Source organism: Gymnoscopelus braueri (assembly GCF_963280865.1).
Source record: "Gymnoscopelus braueri genome assembly, chromosome: 13".
NCBI classification, from domain to species: Eukaryota; Metazoa; Chordata; class Actinopteri; order Myctophiformes; family Myctophidae; genus Gymnoscopelus; species Gymnoscopelus braueri.
The window spans coordinates 48329997-48353039 of NC_137615.1; the positions used below are offsets into that span (position 1 = coordinate 48329997).

At 43.0% G+C, this 23043-nt stretch overlaps 1 pseudogene across 1 annotated transcript in view; it reads right to left on the minus strand.

The window, feature by feature from the left end:
* Window positions 1-23043, minus strand: part of LOC308098643 (RNA binding protein fox-1 homolog 3-like) — a 184674-nt pseudogene that overhangs the window by 143116 nt on the left and 18515 nt on the right. Inside the window, exon 2 of the transcript in view lies at window positions 3703-3812. The product of the transcript in view is annotated as an RNA binding protein fox-1 homolog 3-like (transcript). The remainder of the gene's footprint in view (window positions 1-3702; window positions 3813-23043) is intronic.

Below are 23043 nucleotides of genomic sequence, written 5' to 3' on the forward strand. Positions count from 1 at the left end.
TGGTGTGTGTGTGTGTGTGTGTGTGTGTGTGTGTTGTGTGTGTGTGTGTGTAGTGTGTGTGTGTGTGTGTGTGTGTGTGTGTGTGTGTGTGTGTGTGTGTGTGTGTGCGTGCACCTTACACACAAACGTGCTGCAGAAAAAAGTATTACTATAACTGCAACTGTGGAGAACATTTTTATTAAAAAATAAATAAAATAAATAAATAGACATTCTCTGTGACTTCGGGTGAACTCTGGAAATATGTGGGTTTTTTTTTACTCTGCCTTCGTTCTTTGCATGAAGAACAACAGACAGATTTTTTTGCTGAATAAAAAAAAGACTTTGCATTTAATTGAAAGCCACATACCTGGACAGTTATAGTGTTTGATGTCTTTATCATTTTTTAGGGGCTTTCAAAGGCTTCTTTGAATCATTTATTAGCTAGGGTGTGTGTGTGTGTGTGTGTGTGTGTGTGTGTGTGTGTGTGTGTGTGTGTGTGTGTGTGTGTGTGTGTGTGTGTGTGTGTGTGTGTGTGTGTGTGTGTGTGTGTGTGTGTGTCACAGTTAGTATTCCAGAGTGTATAGATATTTTGTTTTCTCCCTCATTACTGTATATATAAGTAACAAATAAAGCACCTACAAAGCACCTACAATATTAACGTTATACTCTACAAAACTATTGGAATTGCACTAAGGAGGGGTGTTAATGAGTCTGACTGACACCTCTGTTCCAGCATAACCAACTACAAACAACTTCTAACGTGGCACAAACTAACTACTGCAAAGTAGAACTATGGACAGAGTTGTATTTCTGGCCATATTGCACTGCATTGACAGAAAAGCTTGCACACTCACTGGGGGGGGGGGGGGGGTCTTTTAGGAATTTAACGATTCCCTTTTAACGGTCCGATTCCTCAACGGTTCCCTATAACAATTCCATAAAAGATTGGCCTTCATTAAATGTGTTGACAAACACGAGTTCGATTAGATAACAGTACTAAATACATATTATTGTAGTTGTTCTCAAAGTGAGGTCCAGGGATCCTCCGGGATAGGCTGCTTGAGGACCCTTACAAGTCTGTCTTTGTCTTTTGTCTCTTTTTGTGCTTTTTTCGTTTTTCTAAGCACCTTAACTAACATCCATATCATGCACAGTATACATTGCTGCTATGCTCACGCACCTTTTCATATCATTTCATACCCCCCCCCCTCTCTTCTTCCTCCCCCTCTTCTTTCTATGGAAATAACGTTACGATGGGAACAATGTACGAAAACGAATTTCACCCACTTTTTTTTTACTTTGTAAACCTGTGATGTGACATTAACTTGATTCTGATTCTGAAGTCTGTAAGTCTGAGAGTGTGAACAATTACATTTGTACACTTTCAGAGTCATAGTGGTCCTTGAAATTGTGGTATTTTAATTGTAAAGCAGACGTGAAGTTCACTTACCAGATCTCGACAGTGTGATAAAAAACGGTTCCGGAAACGATTCCAAATGTGATGGAACCGATTCCGGTTCCCCCGGTTCCGGATCCCAACCCTATTTACCACACGGGGCTTTGGAATAGTAGGCAAACTCACTCGTGAGCTGCCGTGAGCTGCCACTCGCATCTCCGCATGACATTAATTGATAATCAAACAAGCTTTCACACATTCCACATTTATGAGATCAGCCGAATTATCTATTTAATATAACCCAATTATATGCAACCCTTGTGCACCAATCAGCGCTAATTCCCAGCTCATAAATGACAACCCCAGCGACAGATTGAATCAATAATAAACATTGATGAAAACTTGAAACCCGACACGGAGCGGGTTAATTAGCGTCAAGAAGCAACGCTTTGTTTTTTTTTTTCCCCGCTCTCGCCGTCAGCACAAGGAAAAGGTCTCTTTTCGATATCAGCTGACATTCAGCAGTGCCGAATGAGAATATCATTTGACCAGCGCCCAATGAGGTATTAGCTGACATTAACCATCACCCAATGAGATATCAGCTGACGTTCACCAGCGCCCAATGAGATATCAGCTGACGTTCACCAGCGCCCAATGAGATATCAGCTGACGTTCACCAGCGCCCAATGAGAGAGCGCCTTAGTGGAGAGCAAAAATTCACTTTCCCTTTGCAGAAAGTGGTGGAAAGTTAAGTACATTTACTTTAGTACAATCTTGAGGTGCTTTTACTTTTATTGAGTAATTACATTTTTTACTCCACAACAACAATGTGGAAACTTTGCTTACATGTTGAGAACTCGTAGATCAGCTGTATTTGAACAAATTGAAATTGGAAATTCTGCACAATTCCTTTCGGTACTTTAAGTATATTTTGATGCCAATTCTTGTTGTACTTTTACTCAAGTAACCATTTTAATATATCGCTTTTACTTGCAAAAGTACTTCTTCATTGTGGCATTGATACTTTCACTTGAGTGCTTCTTACACCACTGTCTTCGCTGGGTAAGGTGGAGATACTTCATCAATTGTTAACACTAGACATCAGTGACTTCGGCCCTTAATTATAACCTTGTAATTTTAGCTCAGGCTGTCAGCAGGAAACTAAATGCCGTTAAATATTTAGCTGAGATCTTTATTTAATTTCTTATTCCCAGCACAAACTAGATTTGAGTCAACCAGGGGAAGAAAAACACAAGACATAATACGTATGTGCTCTACTGTCGGCAAGGTTCTTAAATATAGATTCTTCTATGATGCCACAACAAGACAACTTATGCTCAGTGTTGTCAGATTTCACAAGAGAAACGGGCAACCAGGTCTGAGAAAACAAGCCCAAAAGAAGTGACTATAGGCAACGCACGCACGCAGGCACGCACGCAGGCACGCACGCACGCACACACACAAAATTATAAAATAGTCGATTTACAAGCTCACAACGTACCGATATGTGTTGCATTGTGAGCTTGCAGATTGGCTATTATTATTATTTTTAAATAAATAAAACACTCTTGGAAAAGAAATGTTTTGGGTCTCTGGCAAAAAATATGTTCAGTCCACAGACAAATTATTTTGGAGGACCAACAGGAACAACATTAGGAAGCAAGCCCGAATAAGCCCAAATAGCCTACACAAGCCCCGAAAAAACGTAAGCTGCAACTACCAATATGTAGGGTGCAAGCAACTTTACAGAAAAACAAGCCCAGCCTCACTTATAATAAGCAGACTTGGCAACACTGCTCATGTTGTGTGTGTACACACACACGCAACATGTAAACCATAAGTCACCACCGTCTAGTGTTTTAGGGACACCAGACCATTTAAGAACCATGCAGCCTGTTCAAGGGTAATATAGGTTGACTATCGGTTCATGTCATACCACACAATGTTTCATTTGTAGTAACCTGCAAAACTCTCAATTAACAACCTGGGTTTTGCATTCGACAATATGATACAGCCGTTAAACAAAGTATGATGCTGAATTTATAATCCGTTGAGCTGGGCTCCAAAGAAAAGTGCCGACCTTCAAGCTCACAACACATCACGATGCGATGCTTCGGGAGCTTCTAGATTGGCTATTTTCGTCCGGGGGCCGACTCCATCGTACGTTAAGTACAAATAAGGCTTAAAAAGAAGTACAGCTTAGCCCCTTGAGAGCCACTCAAGGCTCCGTTAACAAAATGGAGGTGAGCGCAAGGCTGCTGCGGATGGAGGGAGGGCAGGAGGGAGGGCAGTACGGACGGAGAAGAGAGAAAGAGCAGAGTTCTTACCAGTCTGGTGAACAGAGGCACGCCGAGATGCCAGAGGTGTTCGTTGAGCAGGCCGCTGTACACCACGTTCCCGAAGACGGCAATGCTTCCTGACTTACACAGCGTGTTTCCTATCGGTAAACAGAGAAGAACAAAGCGCTCGTCAATGGACAGAACAGAACAGAACAGTACAGAACAGAACAGAACAGAACTCAACAGAACAGAACAGAACAGTACCGCAAAGAACAAACAGAAAGTTTTTAAGATTTAACATCCCTATTCTGGGTCAATCATGCTGCAGAAATAGTGGATCGGATATTTTGGGTGTGCACGACACGCAACTACTGTAAATGAGGCATACGTTCTGTTTCTTTCCATCACCACTTGTCGAACACACATAGCAGCGGGAACTTTTTTTATTTTATTTAAAGAGGTGGTGCCATGGTTTTGCACTTTTTCAGTTTTTCATGTGTCTATGAGGTTGAGAGAACTTCATTAAGCCCCCTGGTGGTGTTTTTATGGTGTTTTATGTCTTCTCTGACTATTTTGAGTTTCTACCTGGAGGCTGAAACCTTGAGGGTCAAACGTGCCAATAGAGAAACAGCGCTTTAGTGACATAGTAAAAACATACCCTCCCCCTCATTATCATAACACAACAGGTGTGGGCATGAGGAGGAGGAGGGACTAGGACAAGTGGGTGGTGCTAAGGTGGTGGAGGAGGTGCTAAGGTGAGAACCAGGTATAATTAATGAACTGGAGGCGTGTCCAAATAAAAACATCATTTTAACAATTTCTGTACACTTTTTTGAAAAGAAATCTTCCTCCTAGTATAACCATAATACCTGATGATTATGTTTTAGGGGGGGGGGGGGGATCACTGAAAATCACGGCACCCCGTCTTTAATTTCATAGGATTAATAAAGAATCAAGTGCTTGGAATGCCACCTCAATTTATGAACGTGAGTGTTGTGTTCAGATCGAATGGATTTTTGAGGGGAGTAATCAATGTGTGTGCATTGTGACCCCACGGGTGCCTAGACTGCCCTAACGTGTCTGATATCATGTCTAGACGGGCGGGTTCAAAATCTGCGGAGAAAAATTCCGCCGTATTCTATTGGTTCACCGATCTGTCCGTCAGACCCCGCCGCGACCGCCCTCCTCCTCCCTAATGTGTAGCATGGAGAGCCCTGACGTCACAACATTTGGAGCGACGCCCACTGCGCTCTGGCTGGTTGGGGAAATGAAACATTTCCTATTCCCGGAACATCAACTGGTTGGTCCAGGCTTTTATTTTTTAGCAAAACTAAAAAATAAAAGCCTGGAGATCGAGGCTACACGGTGCCTAATCAAAACAATGTGCCCCACTCGGATAAGACAAGATCCAAGCTGGTCTTAACTTGGAGCGAAAAGTCTGTGGGGAAAACTGTGTCCTGATCGCGTCAAACCACGCCTAATTTCAAGACCAAACAAGTGGTGGAAAAAGTACTTTAATGTTAAGTATTGATATCAAAATGTACTTAAAATGTACTTAAAGTAAAAGCACTACAATGTTTGAAAATATCAGATCCACATGCTCACAACGCGTCGCATTGCGACGCGTTGTGAGCTTGTAGATCGGCTATTTTCAAATATAAAAATGGTGGTTAATGTATGTTTTATAATGTGATAATTTATATCTGCAGTAACCAGTACCTAAAGTTTTCAAATAATTGCAGTGGAGTAAAAGTACAACATTTGCCTCTGAGATGTAGTGGAGTAAAAGTACAAGTATCAATTGGAAATACTCCAGTAAAGTAAAAGTACCTCAAAATTGTACTTAGGTACAGTACTTGAGTAAATGTACTTAGTTACTTTACACCACTGAGACCAACACATCCTGACATGCAAATTCGACGCACGCCAATGAGGTACAATAGACAACGTGGGCGCAAAGCACTTGCGTGGTGGAGAAGATAGCGCCCGGGCGCTCAGCGCTAAAAGCAGCGGAAGAAGATAGGGCCCTGAGTATGTTAAGTGGCAGGTGCCTCTGCATGTGGGAAGTGTTTTAAATAATATAGTACTTCTTCAGGGCAGACATACAGTGCTGTAGTTTAGTTGGTAGAGAGGCGACCAGGTCATCAGTAGGTCACCGGTTCAACCCCTCATCACGCCACGCCTGTGTGTCGAAGTGTCCCTGAACAAGACACTTAACCCCTTAACTCTTTGCCTGCCATGGACGCGTTAACGCGTGGAATTCTGCTATAGGTCCCAGCCTGCCAACGACGAGTATGGATGAGTTTGTGTTTTCAGTGGTTTTCCATTAGATGGCGCTGTTAACTATCCTATGGATGATGCTTTCACTGCCTGATGACGACAGACCCGGAAATGACGTCATTTAAAATAAAATAAAAGCTTGTTTACTTGTTACTCCTTATTTCCTGCAGTGAAATGGCCATATCTCTGCTAGATCTGCGTTCCTCCTGCTTTACGGCAAAACAAGCCTCAGTGAAACAGCCATAGCTCTTGAATGGAGGATCGAGACCGGACAATTTTTTCCCCCTCTACTACGACACGGGGGTTATATAATCCATGATTTTTCAAAGGTACAGTAAAATCGCTGTTTTGGCTGGCAGCAGTGGCACACTATTACACTATTGATCTAGCCAAACACTTAACAGACCCCCTTTCCCCTCAAACACTCATTATCATGACCCTCTGAGCAGCCATCAGCCGGGTGAAGCCGAAACAGAATTTCCCCCCAATGAGTTTAACAAAGGTCTTACTCCTAAATATTATATACGCATGTACGCAGTATATGCAAACATGTATGTATATTATGTGTATGCACATGCATGTGTGCACAAACATAATGTATAGTGGTATATAAAATGTCAGGTGCTTAAATAATATATCAGTTGTGTGAGGGGTGCTATAGGCAACAGGCCTAGTGTGAGTCGTTCATAAACCGGTTTATACGAGGGGGGGGGGGGGGGGGTTGGGGGTAGTAGCTCTCTCTGAGACTTAACTACAAGATGTAATATTAAAGAAAAAAAATAAGGCAAATTAAATCATAGGAAATCATTGCACAGGAAGGGAATATAATAGAGAATTGCACCATTGATTGGCATAAGTATCAATTGCAGAGGTTTATTGACTTTGCATGTAATGATGAATAGGGATCGGTACTGGCCTGTCTAAAAAAATCAATAAGGTTACACAACTAAAGCCCGGCCGCTATACGACCACATTACAGAACCCCTAGTCCAGCCAAATGAGATTCTCCATCGCACCCGGGAGATTGTAATGGCCAGAGAACACGGTGTCAAAATAAATCCACTGCAAAGGAATACTCGGCTCATATTACTATTGTGCTCAGGGAGTTGGCCGACTCTGTTATGCAAGGCAAATTACAGCCTCCATTCCTATCCGTGCTGTGCAATTCTCAGTGTTCATTTATCCATCTCTAACTCTGATAATGTACAAATGGAACCAAATGGACCCTTTGAGTCCATTTGGTTTTTTTGGGTCCATTTGCATATTCTCAGAGTTAAATTAACTAATGTTACAATTAAGCAATATGGAGTCCACGACCCAAGGCACCCACACAAGGCTCATTTGCCCTATATCTCACTGTGACAGTATGACCACACACACTGTCACTGTTCTGTGCTGTACATGCCCAATCAAGGGTGCACACTTGCTGGGTGGTGCAAACTACAAACTTAAGTTCTTTATTTCAGAAAGCGATCTCTCTCGCCGTGGCTGTGCTGTCCCAAAAAGAGTTGATTCAGGTTACAAGCCATATTATAGGTTTCCTAGTAGGCAAACCTGTGGCCAACCAGTGATTGGGGCCAAATTGGACAAAACCAACTCCTTGTCTGTGGACTAGTGTTCAAGCTTGTCAAAGAGGGACACTGAAATGCAAAGTCGAAATATTAAAACAAAAAAATGCACATTATGTTTTTACTAAATTGTTATCCCATGATTTTTTTGTAACCCCATTTTCTACACCCAGTGCCAATTGTCCATGTAATCCTGGGCACTACACTCCCTCTGCCACCCTAGGGAGGCCAGGGCCGAGCTTATGCCTCCTTCAATGCATGAGAGCCAACTGACCTTCTTATCACCTGACAGGGGAGAGTTTCCCACATTATGTTTGATTGTTGGTTTATTCCTAAAGAACAGAAGGGACAAAGTATTTCAAATTGCCCCGGTTGTTTTGGTCTGTCTGGTGGGAGGGGCCATGTGCTATATTATAAGGCCTGAACTTTGGCCATTCTGTCAGTCTGCTGCTGTCTGCTGAGGTGTTCAGGAACTGATCTATCTCTAAGGAGGTGTGTGATGGTCTCCTTTGTTTTGTCACTCGTGGATAATAAACATGTTAAACTCTGCTGAGCTGACTGACTTGCCATTGTTTGGTCATCTCCAGTCGTGTTGCCTACTACCCTCACCAGAGGCAGGGGTGAGACATTTGGTGTACCTTGACAATCAGCGAGTGTTGTACATTCTCAGAGTTAAATTAGCAATGTTACAAGCAGGCAATAGTATGGTTTCCATGACCCAAAGCACCCACACAATGATCCCTTGTCCCTACAGTATCTGACATACCTTGACTCTCAGCGAGCCCAAAAACCTGTAACGCAATAACACTTTGGTAGAGTTTTGGGGTTGTTTAGTTACCTTCTAACGATGTTACTAGTCAAATTGGCGAGATGACTTGTTCCGTTGGTTCATTGATTAGAGCTTGATATTTCACAATTCACCCTCTTTGTATAGTGACACGGAGCAAGATATCTTGTCAGTTGGACTGGCTACATCATGCCACAACGCAAACCTCTACTGATCACACTGTTACAATCCTGAGTGTTTCACTTTTTTTAAATGAACACTGCTGGTGGCACGGCTCCACGGTGCAGCCATATGCCAGGCCACCACGCTGGCACTTGCTGGCACCGCCACCAGCCCGCTGTGCCCGCTGCGACCAGTGCAACCCCGTCCAAAAGACACACTTTAATGAGCCCGCTGCAGCTGAGTAGCCATTGCACGCACAGGCAAAAAACACACACATTAACGGCCTCGCAGAGTCAGACACATAAACACATGATGCATGCACAAGCACACACATACTGCGCTCACAAAAATACAATACATACACATGAGAGCATGTGCACACACGCATGCATGCACGCACACGCACACACACACACACACACACACACACACACACACACACACACACACACACACACACACACAGAGCACTCATTAACATGCTCATACAAACACATTTTAAGCAATCTGTATGGTAGAGTATGTTAATACAATGAGTATGTGTGCACTGGTGGTTGCACGTTAGTCAACCTACTCTTCCATTGACATATTTAGACCCTGGTGTCAGTACTGCCTGAGGCTCCTAGGTGCAATGTGTCCCCCAGCGGCAAAGCGAGGATAGAGCGGTATAGATAGATGTTTAGTCTCCCACCTGGGGGATACAGGTTGAAATCTCGCGTATAGGACATAACACTTAAGGACTGCAGCTTTTACGATTCTCACACAAACACGTGGAGACACACACACACACACACACACACACACACACACACACACACACACACACACACACACACACACACACACACACACACACACACACACACACACACACACACACACACACACACACACACACACACACACACACACACACACACCGCTGTCACCCACGGAAAATAGTGGATGTACAACCTCACAGCAGGACATTCAATAGTATGCACAAGCATAATGCAATTTTACGCACACACACACGCACACGCACACGCGCACGCGCACGCGCACGCACGCTCAGATGTCCCCAAGTGTGAGATGTACTTCCCCGTTGATGTCCCCTTGCATGTGATGAATGCGGCTCACGGTGGCGGAGCGGCACAGAAAAGAAAAAAAATAACACACAGGTCCCCCCCCCCACCCGTTGTAATTCCTGGCTCAAAGGAACACTGTGCAGAGGCACACACCGGGGGGGTGGTGTGGAGCGTAGTGTGTGCCGCTGACAAGCAGCACATGCATTATTTAAAAAAACAAAAGTAAAAAAAAAATGCCCATTAAAGTGTCAGTGGGCGCTGCTCTGGGGCGGCGCGGGGAGCCCGGGCACTGTGTGTGCCGTATTACTATTATTAACCCTTTAAGACCGGGGACACATCTGTGTCACGCTTTAGACTTCTTTGGCTATTCAAAAAAATAGCAGATCTAAAAGCTCATAGTGCGGCACCGAGTGCCGCGCTATGAGCTTGTAGATCTGCTATAAAAAAAAATTATCGTGAAATGTGTGCAAATCTTTGAATATATATGTATTTTTTAAAGCGAAAAAATTCAACTCAACAATTTCGCTTGAGGATTCTACAAATGTCTTCTAAATCCTAACAGTTTTTTGAAAAAACGTATGTTGCTTTATCAGTGGAGCTCCAACTTTTCCATGTCAAGGGCCCCCAAAAGGATAATGTATTTGGTTGCGGACCCCCATCTCAAAATATGTTGTTCCAGGGACCCCCAGAAGCACAGATCGGAGTTGAAAATGTTCGCTTTAAAACATATATTCAAAGATTTGCACACATTTTCACGAGCCTAAAGAAATCTTAAAATGACACACAGATGCGTTCCCGGTGTTAATGGCTTAATGGGGCCAGGCATGGGGGGGGGGGGGCATTGCATTGCAACCGTGTGATTGCACACTGCCTCTGTTGCTATCCGCGCTTCAAGCATCGCCTATCTTATTTTTTTCCTTCTTCTTTTCCCCCCTCATATCCCCTTCCCTCGGCATGTGTGTGTGTGTGTGTGTGTGTGTGTGTGTGTGTGTGTGTGTGTGTGTGTGTGTGTGTGTGTGTGTGTGTGTGTGTGTGTGCGTGAAAGGGGGACGGGAAATAGAGGGAGCGTTAAGGAGCAACAATGCAGACAGAGACGGAGAGAGACACTGCGAGACCCCGAGTGCAAAGTCAATGAGCTCCTGCCGCTATTATCATTTCACATTATCGAATGCATATTGAGAATGAGAGAGAGGGAGGGAAGGAGGGAGGGAGAGAGAGAGAGAGAAGGGGGGGGGCTTGTCAGATGAACAGGGGCAACGGTGCTTATATCAAATTCTGATATGCCGTCACAGTCAGGTGGAATATCGTTGCTGTCGGGCAGAAACCTCCTATGTACATATTTTAACTTTTTGTCGTAAACCAAGGCCGTACTTGATCATACTACAGCGTCACACAAAAGCATCAAAAGTAGCAGATCCACAAGCTCAAAACACGGCGTGAAGCGACGCGTTTTGAGCTTGTTGATCTGCTACTTTTGACGCTTTTGAATTTGAATGCTGAAAAGTACGAGTTTTTGACATATGAGGTTTCCCCCCCCGACAGAGGCGATATGCTGGGGAATGTAAGTCAGCACATTGAAACTATGTGCACAGCAGCGGTCCCCTGTGCAGTTTACTGACACAGCAGGACGGCTCTGCCATGTGTGACGTAATTAGACTGCTGGAAATGTCACGCGCGGGACGGGCGGCTCATTATTGGTGGCATGCAAATTTCAAAAAACCCAAGAACTATTTAATACTTTGTCGCATGGCAGTTTTTGCTCGCCGCAAAAACAGCCCAATATACGAGCTTGTGCATTGACTATTTTCACAATTTCTGACTGGGACAATTGTCGTCCGAAAATATGGTCGCCAGGTGAAAGTCGTTAAGGTAACTCATGGGTTCCTGCTAAATAAGTCCTCGTCGATGGATGGTGCGTTGCAAGGCCAGCGCAGAGCTAGTTGCGATATGAACGCAATATACCTGTAAGGGGAGAGGTGACGATGTTTCACACACGAAAATTCTTGGGTTCTCCTTTAGAGGTTCTCTACTTGTTCTTCAGCTTAGTTTAGGCACCTCTAATAGTTGTAGAGGTTTGTGTCCGGGTAGCTCAGTCGGTATAGGCACTCGCCTTCGGACGTCAAAGTTCTGGGTTTGACCCCGGGTCCCGCCAACTCAGTCCATGAGTAGCATGGCTTGGGTAATTATTAAGTCGCCTCCATCTCAGTCATCCATCTCCAACAGGTCTAGTGCAGCATTCTAAGGGCATTCTCAAACTTTTTTTAATTTAATGGACCCCCATAGTTACAGACCTGTAAGGGTCCATTTGGAACCCCCCTCCTCAAGGAACCCTGATGGTCCCTGGACCCCACTTTGAGAACCTTTGGTCTACCGCAGTGGTTCTCAAACTGTGCAGATGCTTGTACTGTACATACAGGGTATCTGCACATTTCTAAAGGACAATTTAAGCACTTTTTTATTTGTAATACATAGTAAAAAGTATATACTATTATCAAATATTACCTAAGAAAAAGGCTTTTTTTTAAAAGGCTGATATAGGCCTACAAGCTCACAACACATCACAATTTGTAACTATTTTCACAATCTGTGGAACTGAGTCAAACTTAATGTTATGCTTCAATTCCTACAATTCCGAGTCCTTGTCAGGGTGGGGGTTCCCCAGTTCAAATCTGATTGTTTTGGGAACCAGTGGTCTACTGTATTGTAAAGGGGATAGATACCTTTGTTGCCTGTACTTACAGTACTTACTGTTTATAGCATCATTTGACAAAGGTGCTATAGTATATGGCACCTTTAAAGATTCTATATAGGTTCTATATGACGGAAAAATATTTTCGCCTACGCTTACGAGCTAAAGAACCACTTTTAGTGCTGCACCATTTCTGTGTAGTGCAAATCAACAAGCTAATGCACGTCTTCGATGAAAAAAGCCACATACTGTTCAGCTGCCGCTGTTGGATATATACGGTTTCATTTCTTTCGCTCCCCATTGCCGTTGATGTACTTTACGGAAAATGTCGTACATCACAGTGAATGGAGACAGCTAGAACTGGCACTAATGTATAATGCAAAAGTAGTTTAGCCTATTAAGGCTAATGTTTGTGTGCAGTTTCCGGAGTGTCTGAATGCATGCTCCCAACTTATTACATAATCTGCAATAGAGAGAAGATCCTACACATAAAGGCAAACTGTTGATGTGCCTTTCGGTTATTATATTCTATAGAAACAATCCATTCTGAGAGAAAATGCCCTTTTGCGTTAAGGCCTTTCTCTATGTTCCTACCAGTGGTGGAAAAAGTACTCAAATGTTTTACTTAAGTAAAAGTATCAATACTGCAATGTAGAAGTACTCCGTTACTTACTTCCGGAATTCAAAATTTACTTGAGTAAAAGTACAAAAGTATTGGTATCAAAATGTACTTAAAGTACCAAAAGTAAAAGTACTGAAATGTTTGAAAATAGCAGCTCTACAAGCTCACAACGCGTCGCGATGCAACGCGTTGTGAGCTTGTAGATCGGCTATTTTCAAATAGCCGAGGTATAAAATAGGGATAAAGTGGTTAATGTATGTTTTATAATGTAATAATGTAAATCTGCAGAGTAACTAGAAACTAAAGTTTTCAAATAATTGTAATGGATTAAAAGTACAATATTTGCCTCTGAGATGTAGTGGAATAGAAGTAAAAGTATAGCAAATTGGAAATACTCCAGTAAAGTAAAAGTACCTCACAATTGTACTTAATTACAGTACTTGAGTAAATGTACCTAGTTACTTTACACCACTGGTTCCTACATCCCATAATGCATGTTGCAGCTAAGCACCAGCCTGGCGTGCCCATACCGCGCTATGATTGTCATTACGTCAACCTGAATCATGTTTTCTGAAGTCAAGATTGCAATTTTACTGTAAACACATCGAACAAGGACAATACCAACGAGAGTAGCTTAAAAACTAGGACAAGGAAACTTTGGTGGCATTTCAGACACAGAAGTCTAATGACAGTTTAATGGCCGCCAACGAAAACACTGTCTCTACAACAAACAGGTAAGGTGCCAGTGTGTGCCGTTAAGACGTCTCAAATGCAAGACAGTTTGTCAAGACACCTTTCACAAAATATCATCATACCTACGAGGCCTAAGAAAGAAAGCTCAAACTCGATGAATCTTTCATATTTGTTTGCAGGGCTTAGAAGGCTGCGTTGAGGGTATTGAAACTTTGGAAAACTCCAATCTCTCTGAAACGAGGGAGAGGGAAAAAAGCGCAACATTCCAACCACCTCCACCTGACGAGGACATGCTTTAGCTTGAAACATTGTCATGTTCCTGATATTTCAATGAGTTGCTCCTCCAATCCCTCCGTCCAGGGCATACTCATTCCTTCCAGTCAGGACTGAGATAACTCATACAAGATACAGGATAAACAAGTTAAATTGGACGTGAAGAAACAAATAAATGAGCAGAACAAATTGGAACTGGAACACTAGCTAATGAATAGTTTATGTGGAGGTCTCTCGCCTGATTGGATGAAATATGTAACCCATCTCAAGATGTATGTTCTGTTTATTAAAAATCTGGAGAGACAGGGAGACCCCTGTTACTGAACAAACACTACAGCAATGATGCAGTGATGATCGGAATAGAGCGTTAACTTTATACCAACTTGAAGTGGTTAACCATTTCCCCAGATCCATTATGCTTCCCGCTAGCCATGCACCCAGACCTTACAACATGTTAACTAATTATCTGGAAATCTTTTTCTTTTTTTTTGTACATTATATGATCTTAACGATGCAGATGACAAAAAAATTGGTCCACGATACATCTCAGATCCTGTGCTGTATCCAGTCACACTGTAAGAACTGTGGAATCTGCATAGGATCTAGGATTTACATCACAACCACACAAATCTGGGTTCAGTTCCTTCCAAAGGTATGAGACTATAGCTTAAGGTAGTGGTTTTCAAACAGAGACACAGCAATGCTTAAGTCAAAATCTCAAGGCAAACCTATATTCATAGCGAAAATAACAGATCCATAATCCCATGAAGCATCAAATCGACATCTGAGATCTGAGATTTATTCTAAATCGGCTACTTTTATTATTTGTGAAAAGAATACCGCTATAATTACATTTACATTTTTGCCTAAAATAACATTGCACAAAATCGGACGCCAGGTCAAGCAGTTAAAATATACATTTTTATGATTAGAACTAGATTAGAATTTGACCCCTGTGGGAAGTGAGTGCACACAAAGTTGTGATTTTAAAGGTAATCCATAACCTTTTGTCTAGTTTTTATTGCAATGTGTGGTTGTCACAGAATCCCAAGGTGCAGCTGGACTTGTCTCACTGTTTGGGAACCTACGGCATGAGGGTCCCTTAAAGGTAGGGTAAATTATATATTTTGGTTGAAACAAAAAGTGTTTTCGTTAAGAGGTTAAAGCACTATATTCTGATAGTAATCATTGCTAGATAGTGTTTGTTCAATAAGGAGTCTCCCTGTCTCTCCAGCTCTTTAACACATTTACCGCCGGGCCCGTAGTTCTACGGGCCGTTAAATCCAACGGTTAAGCGCCGATCCCGTAGCCTACGGGCTGTGGTGCTTTTTCCTTTTTTTCGAATTTTTTTTTTTTTAATTTTCTAGGGGGACCATTTTCAGTGTAACACCACCCGATGTCGACCGGAAGTGCGATCACGTTTTTTGTTTCCCGTCTGTCTCCATTCTAAGTCGTACACAGAAACCCCTGTAAAAGCCCCTGTAAACATGTAGTTTTTCATCCTCGCATTTCCCATGTTAACATAAACGATCAGAACTCAAACATGGCGGCTCCGTTTGACACGTGGTTTGGACTGGTAGACGCAGGGAGATGTCCGCGATGTTTACAAACAGTGCACAGCTCAATCTTAAGGATTTTAACAAGATCTATGGCGACGTGAAAAAAACAAAAAACAACAATAAAACGTTGGCACTGGTGAGTACATTATGAGATTAACCTCTGGCGGTCAATGTGTTAATACACAAACAGATACATTTTCAGGTAGGTGACAAATGTTTAGCCAATCAGGAGAGAGCTGAGTACCCATTTATCAGCTTCATTTTAATAGTGTTTCAGCTCCAATTTTCTCTGCTAATTTATTTGTGTCATCACTTCCCATTTCACTTTTTTAAATCTGTATCCTGATTGGATAACATTGAAAATGCATTTGTCTGTTAACAGCGATCTGGAGAGACATGGAGACTCCTACTGAACAGTTCAAAGAGAAAATTGTGTGCACATCCCACGCCTGTATTTAGGCCAGGTGCTGGACATCAATGGAACAATCAAGAAAAAGAAGAAGGAAGTCCGCACACTGTTCTCAAGCTCCAAGAAACTCGCTTTTTATTTTTGCAACGTTTCGACCTTCTAGGACTTCATCAGGCGAAACGTTGCAAAAATAAAAAGTGAGTTTCTTGGAGCTTGAGAACAGTGTGCGGACTTCCTTCTTCTTTTTCTTGACTCCTACTGAACAAACACTCTATAGCAATGAGTAGCCTACTATCAGAACATAGAGATATTTAACACTTATTTTAATCAAATAGAAGCACTTACCCCACCCTTAAGGGTCCCTTCTGCTAAGTCATTGGTTTAATGTCAAGGATCTTACAGGCCTGTAAGGGTCCATCCATTTGGACCCCCTCAAGGAACCCTGAGGGTCCTTATCATCGGAACAGTCTGAGAACCACTGTGCGAAGTCATTACTGACTCATTACAACACGGGAGAGAGGGACTGTGACATCACGTGGTGCTCGCATGCTGTGATTAACCCTTTAAGACCGGGAACGCATCTGTGAGTCATCTTTAGATGTCTTTGGGCTATTCAAAAATAGCAGATATACTGTACAAGCGCGTTTTTGAAAAATTGTGAAAATGTGTGCCCATTTTTTTATATATATATTAATAAGGCATCGTTTGTAACTCAAATCTTTGCTTCTGGGGATTCTACAAATGTCTTTCAAATCCTAACAGTTTTTTGAAAACAACTTTTCATGTGAAGGACCCCCATCTCAAAATATGTTGTTCCAGGGACCCCCCAGAAGCAAAGATTTGAGTAAAACATGTTGACCTTAAAACATATATATTCAAAGATTTGCCAAAAAAATCAACATTAAAAAAAAAATGCAGATCTACAAGTTCATAGCGTGGCACTCTGTGCCGCACTATAAGCTTGTATATCTGCTATTTTTGAATAGCCCAAAGAAATCTTAAAATGACACAGACACGTTCCCGGTCTTAATGGGTTAATACGCCCCGCAATCAAGCCAATTTTCCATTTTCACAAGTAAGAAAACATCCTGTGGGAGAGGCCGTCCAATTTTCCTCATCGCTAACCCTGATATACTGCAAAGCCACCCCCCCCCTCCCCCCTTTTTTCTTTTTTTCTTTTAACCATTAAAAAAAATCAACTTTCTTTCCACTTAATAAAATTTTAACGCAGCCCCTAAACTGGTGACACTTGGCTTATTGGTTTATGATGAAGTGTTGATATTGGTTTGTTTTCACACGCACGCAGTTGTGCACACGCACGCACACACACACACACACACACACACACACACACACACACACACACACACACACACACACACACACACACACACACACACACACACACACACACACACACACACACACAGTCTGTATGAATATACTTGTGAGGACATTTTAGTATGCTTTTTTAATGCATTTCTTGTTTAAGCCTGTGTAGGCTACAATACACGCGATATTTCATACCAAAAATGGAGGATGTACAAGCTCACATTTTGAGTTTTTTGTGTGTGGGGGGGGGGTATTTTCAAGCCATTTGTCCCTCAGAAGTATAGTAATACAAGTAAACACACACACACACACACACACACACGGACACACACACACACCCCGTTCCCAGCAGCTGGGCGCACTCTCTCATCTGCAGACTCGACTGCGATGAGCCCAACCTCGCATTAATTATTAATTGTGCGATTAAAATGTAGAGGAGGAGTGGAGGGTTGAGTTAGGAGAGGCTGGAGGATGCAGAGAGGGGAGGCGAGGGAAGGGGGGGGGGGGTGGGGGGGTTAGGAGAGACTGGGGGATGGATGCAGAGAGGGAGGGGAGGGGAGGGGAGAGAGAGAGCAGGAGACAGATGCAGCCCGCATTCTCATATTAGTTTCTGTCGGGCAGAAACCTTGGATCTCCGTATTTCTTCGTAAAACTTTGTCATACTACAGCAGGGGTCTTCAAAGTTTTTAGGCCAAGGACCCCCTAGCTGAGAGAGAGATGAAGCAGGGACCCCCCTCTATATTGTATACAATTGTGTTTAAGATTATACATTTTTTGTTTACTTGGTCTGCTCTTTTTCCCCTCTAGACCTATACCTCTTTGCCAAAAAATAGCCGATCTACAAGCTCACAACGCCTCGCAGCGCGAGGCGTTGTGAGCTTGTAGATCGGCTATTTTTGGCTAAAGTTATCCTCAGAAAAGGAATGCTAGGGTTCAAGTGGTTCAGGTAAAAAATATATATATCCTATCACACAAAGATTTGGCGGACGCCCTGTAGTAACTCTGAGGACCCCCTAGGGGTCCCGGACCACCTGTTGAAGATCCCTGTACTACAGGGTCAAACGAAAGTACCAAAACAAATTCGATCTGCTATTATTTCGCTTTTTTTTTTATTTGAAAGTGAAAGTAGTTAAGTGTGTCACTGGGTTTTATGAATATAGAAACAATGCAAAGCATTACGAAGAGCGTGTGCCTGAATGGTAACTGGATCCATTGGAACACAGGTTATTTTTTGCCGCCATTTCCTGAAAAGTAACAGTTTTTGGACGTACAAGGTTCCCCCCCGACAGAGACAATATGCAGTATGTGGTAGTCTCCCCATAAGGCAAGAGGACAAACACTTTGAGTTCTCTGACTTCACTGAGACCTCTCAATAGCTACTCTCTCTCTATCTCTCTCTCTCTCTCTCTCGTTTGGGCTCACATTTCAGAACAAGTCCTTTTGACAGGAGCTATCAAAATGGATTTAATATCCAAATCAGCCAAAATGCACCTGCAGCAGAGAGCGAGAGAGAGAGAGAGAGAGAGAGAGAGAGAGAGAGAGAGAGAGAGAGAGAGAGAGAGAGAGGGAGGTGGTGTTGTTTTATTAAGTGAGTGATGCCATCTCTTTTCTCCGAGTGTGCATCCGTCTTCCTTTTGGACGGGAGTCTGGGTTTTGCTTTTATCTCGGCGTTTGTGCGCACGAGCACGCACACACACACACACACACACACACACACACACACACATCACACACACACACACACACACACACACACACACACACACACACACACACACACACACACACACACACACACACACACACACACACACACACACACACACACACACACACACACACACACACACACAAACTACTGAGGGATCATGGGCTTTTAATTGAGCTGTGGATTTGCGAGCAGACGCCTGTTGAAATGCACCTCGGAACAGTTAGTTTGCTACAAACTGTAAAACAAGACCGGCGGTCCCACGACCTTTTTCTGGGTCAAGGCCCACTTGAAAAATCATTTTGCGGCCCACCAACCTGACCCCTTAACATGCCAGCCTGCGTTAAAAACCTGGGAAATGATAATGCTAGTTTTGCTAAGTAAGTAAGTAATAATACTGTGGCCCAAACACCTACGTCTCACTGCCGATCCGACCAATATGTCTGAGCCATAGTGTCAGGGGCTTTGTCAGAGTACTCGTTGTGCCCATCTGTACCCGTGTCCCCTTTGTGCCCATATATGTCTGTCCCTGTCCGTCTAACTAATTTGTTAAGGTTCACACTGCCATATTTAGATCAGTCAGATATATGGTGACATGAGCGTGACGTCAGAGCATATATGTTGTCATAGTGACGTGGCAGTGGTTTGTTTATGGTTATGTTGTGTCATAGAGACGTGGCAGTGGTTTGTTTATGGTTATGTTTACAGAGTGACGTGGCCGTGATGTCAGAGGTACGTCCGTCCGCCGGCCGGTCTCCCTTAAGCCAATTTTAATATAGGATAATAATTGTAGAATTTGTAGATTTATTGAAATGTGCATTTTTTTATTTTCCTCTCGTTTCCAATTGCCCCCACCCCCTGGGGGTCTGGGGCTGCCCAGTTTGAAGACCCCCTGGGTTCGGGGGTTCGCCTCAGCACAGAGGGCCAGAGAGCAGTTCATTTCTACCAACAAGGCACATTGCTGCAATGCAATAAGGGAAAACAACACTTTTAATAATTCAGGCCCTGAGCATGTGAGTGGGGTTGGGATGGTGGTGGTGGGTGGGTGGGGTGGGTGGGGGTGTCGGTCGGTGGGCGCCGGGCAGACATCTTAAAGCACAGCAGAATGGCTCATTTAGCTGCTGCCACGCATTATTAAAGTTGTATCGAATCGAACCCGCCTCCTGGGTCCTTCCCAAAGTTTTTTTTCTCTCTTTTCTTTCTTTCTTATTTTTTCGCCTTTTGCCTTTTCCCGTCCTCTTTCCCCCCCAAAAGCCTGCGAGGTAACCAATAACAACCGGCTACATTTATAAACGACAAAGTATCCTGGCTGCGCCTTGGAGGAGGTAAACAATGCTGTACCTCTTAATCTCTCTCTCTCTCTCTTGCTCTCTCTCTCTCGCTATACCTCGGGTCCAGAATTTGTCAAGAGTTTTATCCAGTTTGAACCGTAATGCAAAGCCTTCCTCTCCCCCCGCGGTGCCATGTTATTTTCTGCCTGAGCTAAGCCCGACATGCATAAAGAATGCAGGGGGGGGGGGGAAACGGAGCCTATACGGAATCAAATTGAGTCATAAAAATTGGGCTCCCGTGGCACGGCCGGACGTATAACGGTATTGCTACGGACGTTCTTTTTAAAAGGGAGCAGAAAATTGCCCGTCGGCGCAATTCACCTGGTCCAAGAGAGTTAATAGTGTTGAATAAAAGAAAAGGGAGAGAGAGAGAGAGAGAGAGAGAGAACGAAGAGAACAAAAGAGAAAAAAAAGAGAGACCGGTGAAGTGCAGGATGTATTCAAGGTATCTCTTTACAACATAATCCGCAAGAGGAATATTGCGTTATAACCCACCTCTGTTCTTAGTAAAATGGACCTGAGCTACAACTGTACTTGGACTGTTTTCTCCCTCTCTGCACCAAATTTCTTTGCCAAAAATACACAACTTTAAAACGTGCAGTTTGAGGTTGTATCACTGCGTCCCCGTGCCTGTCCGGACCCAAAGTGGCTTTCAATCATTCAAAAATAATTGACCAATGACACGAAACAGAAACTGCGAGGTGGCTTTCCGCCATGCTTTTAGCTACTCTGACGTCACGCCTACATGTGCGAATAGGGGAAGGGATTCAACGTCACGACGTGAGCGTGTTGGGGGGGTGGGGGGGTGGGGGGGCAAACAAAGCTGCTTCTTGCATGGATTTGGCTCCTTTTCGTGTGGACCGGCTGTTTTCACAATATGTATCTGTGGAACCGAGTCAAACCAAATGTAATGCCTCAACTCCTACAATTTCAAGTACTTGTCCCAGTTCAAATATGATTGCTTTGGGGGGGGGGGTAGGGGCCTGAAAAGTTCTCGGTACTCAACCCTGTAGGTTCAAGAGATTATATCCAAAGCCACTTTGCGCTACAGCAGTATAGCCTTTACAACGGACAACGGGCATTCCGTAACACAGGACGGGGTCCAGAACGTGAGAGCAACCAAACAAGATGGCCACCAGGAACGCCACAGAGGACGCCAGTCGTGGGAGCTCCGCGAGGAGCCTCGTACGCCATGAATCAAAAGGACGTGATGTCATTCCCATGCAGGCCGTTACGCAGCCAGCCAGTTACTCATTCTCTATACAGTGTCATATACTAAGCCCCTCACTCACAGCGGCTAAAAGCAGACGCTTGTTTTCTTCAAAGCTATGCAAATTAGCCACGTTGGGCTGACTGCATTCCACTCTGGGCTGCCGACTAGCATATCTGCAGAACGTAATGCACACACCTACACATACAGCAGAGCACAGTGGGCTGCATATCCCCGTCTCACTGTTGCCGGAGGGCTATAATAGATGAGCCCCCATACAATAGATTAGTCATTGAATTTAAAGTGAAATGAAAAAATAAAGTATATATATAGCCTACTGTACACACACAGTAAAAATCCTCATGTGGTAATTTATACAATCATGTGTATTAAGGCTGAACGATTAATCGTTTTCAAACCGAAATCGCGATTTGAAACCACGCGATTAGCTAATCGCAAAGGCCGCGATTTTTTAATTTGTAATTTTATCATAATAAATCATTTTAATATTCATATTAATCCCAGAGCATCCGCGGGACTTGTCTCCTTCTCTCCAGAGTGGCTGGCTGCATCTCTCTACAGGGAGCGAGAGGGCAGCGAGGCCCCCCCCTCTCTCTCTCGCTCTGTCCCTCTCTATAGGTCTCCGTCGGCTACGAGTATTTAAAGTTTGTCGAACGGCCGTGTTGCGCAAATCCCTGATGCTGCACGTAGCGGTAAAACATTATTTTCGGTGCGACACAAGTAGTGTAGTAGTAGTGTTGCTCCTATCTATGTTTGTTTCTGTAAGTGTAACTTATATTTTTCCCATCATTATTAAACTATTACTGTTGGATGCAATGTAAACAAAACGATGGAAAGCACTTCCTGGTCAGTGTTGCCAGGTTTTGTGAGAGAAATAAGCAACCCTGTCTATGAAAACAAGCCCAAAAGAAGCGACTATGAACTGTATCTTTGTCACTTCTGTTATGTACAGTGGTGGAAAAAGTACTCAAATGTTGTACTTAAGTAAAAGTATCAATACTGCAATGTAGAAGTACTCTGTTACAAGTAAAAAGTCAAAATGTACTTGAATAAAAGTACAAAAGTATTGGTATCAAAATGTACTTAAAGTACCAAAAGTAAAAGTACTAATGTTTGAAAATAGCAGATCTACAAGCTCACAACGCGTTGCATCACGGCGCGTTGTGAGCTTGTAGATCTGCTATTTTCAAATAACCTAGGTATAAAATAGGGCCAAAGTGGTTAATGTAGGTTTTACAATATTATAATTTATATCTGAAAAGTAAGTAGTCACTAAAGTTTTCAAATAATTGTAGTGGAGTAAAAGTACAATATTTGCCTCTGAGATGTAGTGGAGTAGAAGTTAAAGTATTGGAAATTAGAAATACTCAAGTAAAGTACAAATACAGTACTTAAGTAAATGTACTTAGTTACTTTCCACCACTGCGTTATGTATTCTGAGTTTTTCATTTCCAAGGAGTAGTAGTAATACAATGTACAGTAGGAGAGGACTTTGCCTTGTGAGACAAAAAAGTGTTACATTTTAGTTGAATGTTAATCTACATAAGCTAAATACTGGATATCAGTAAATATGCTTCTTTAGCCATAAGTGAAATACCTACTTATTTCACTGCTGTGAATTGTTTACACAAAAAGGTAATTATTTGTTTAATTTTATTTTTATTTATTGAACTTCATT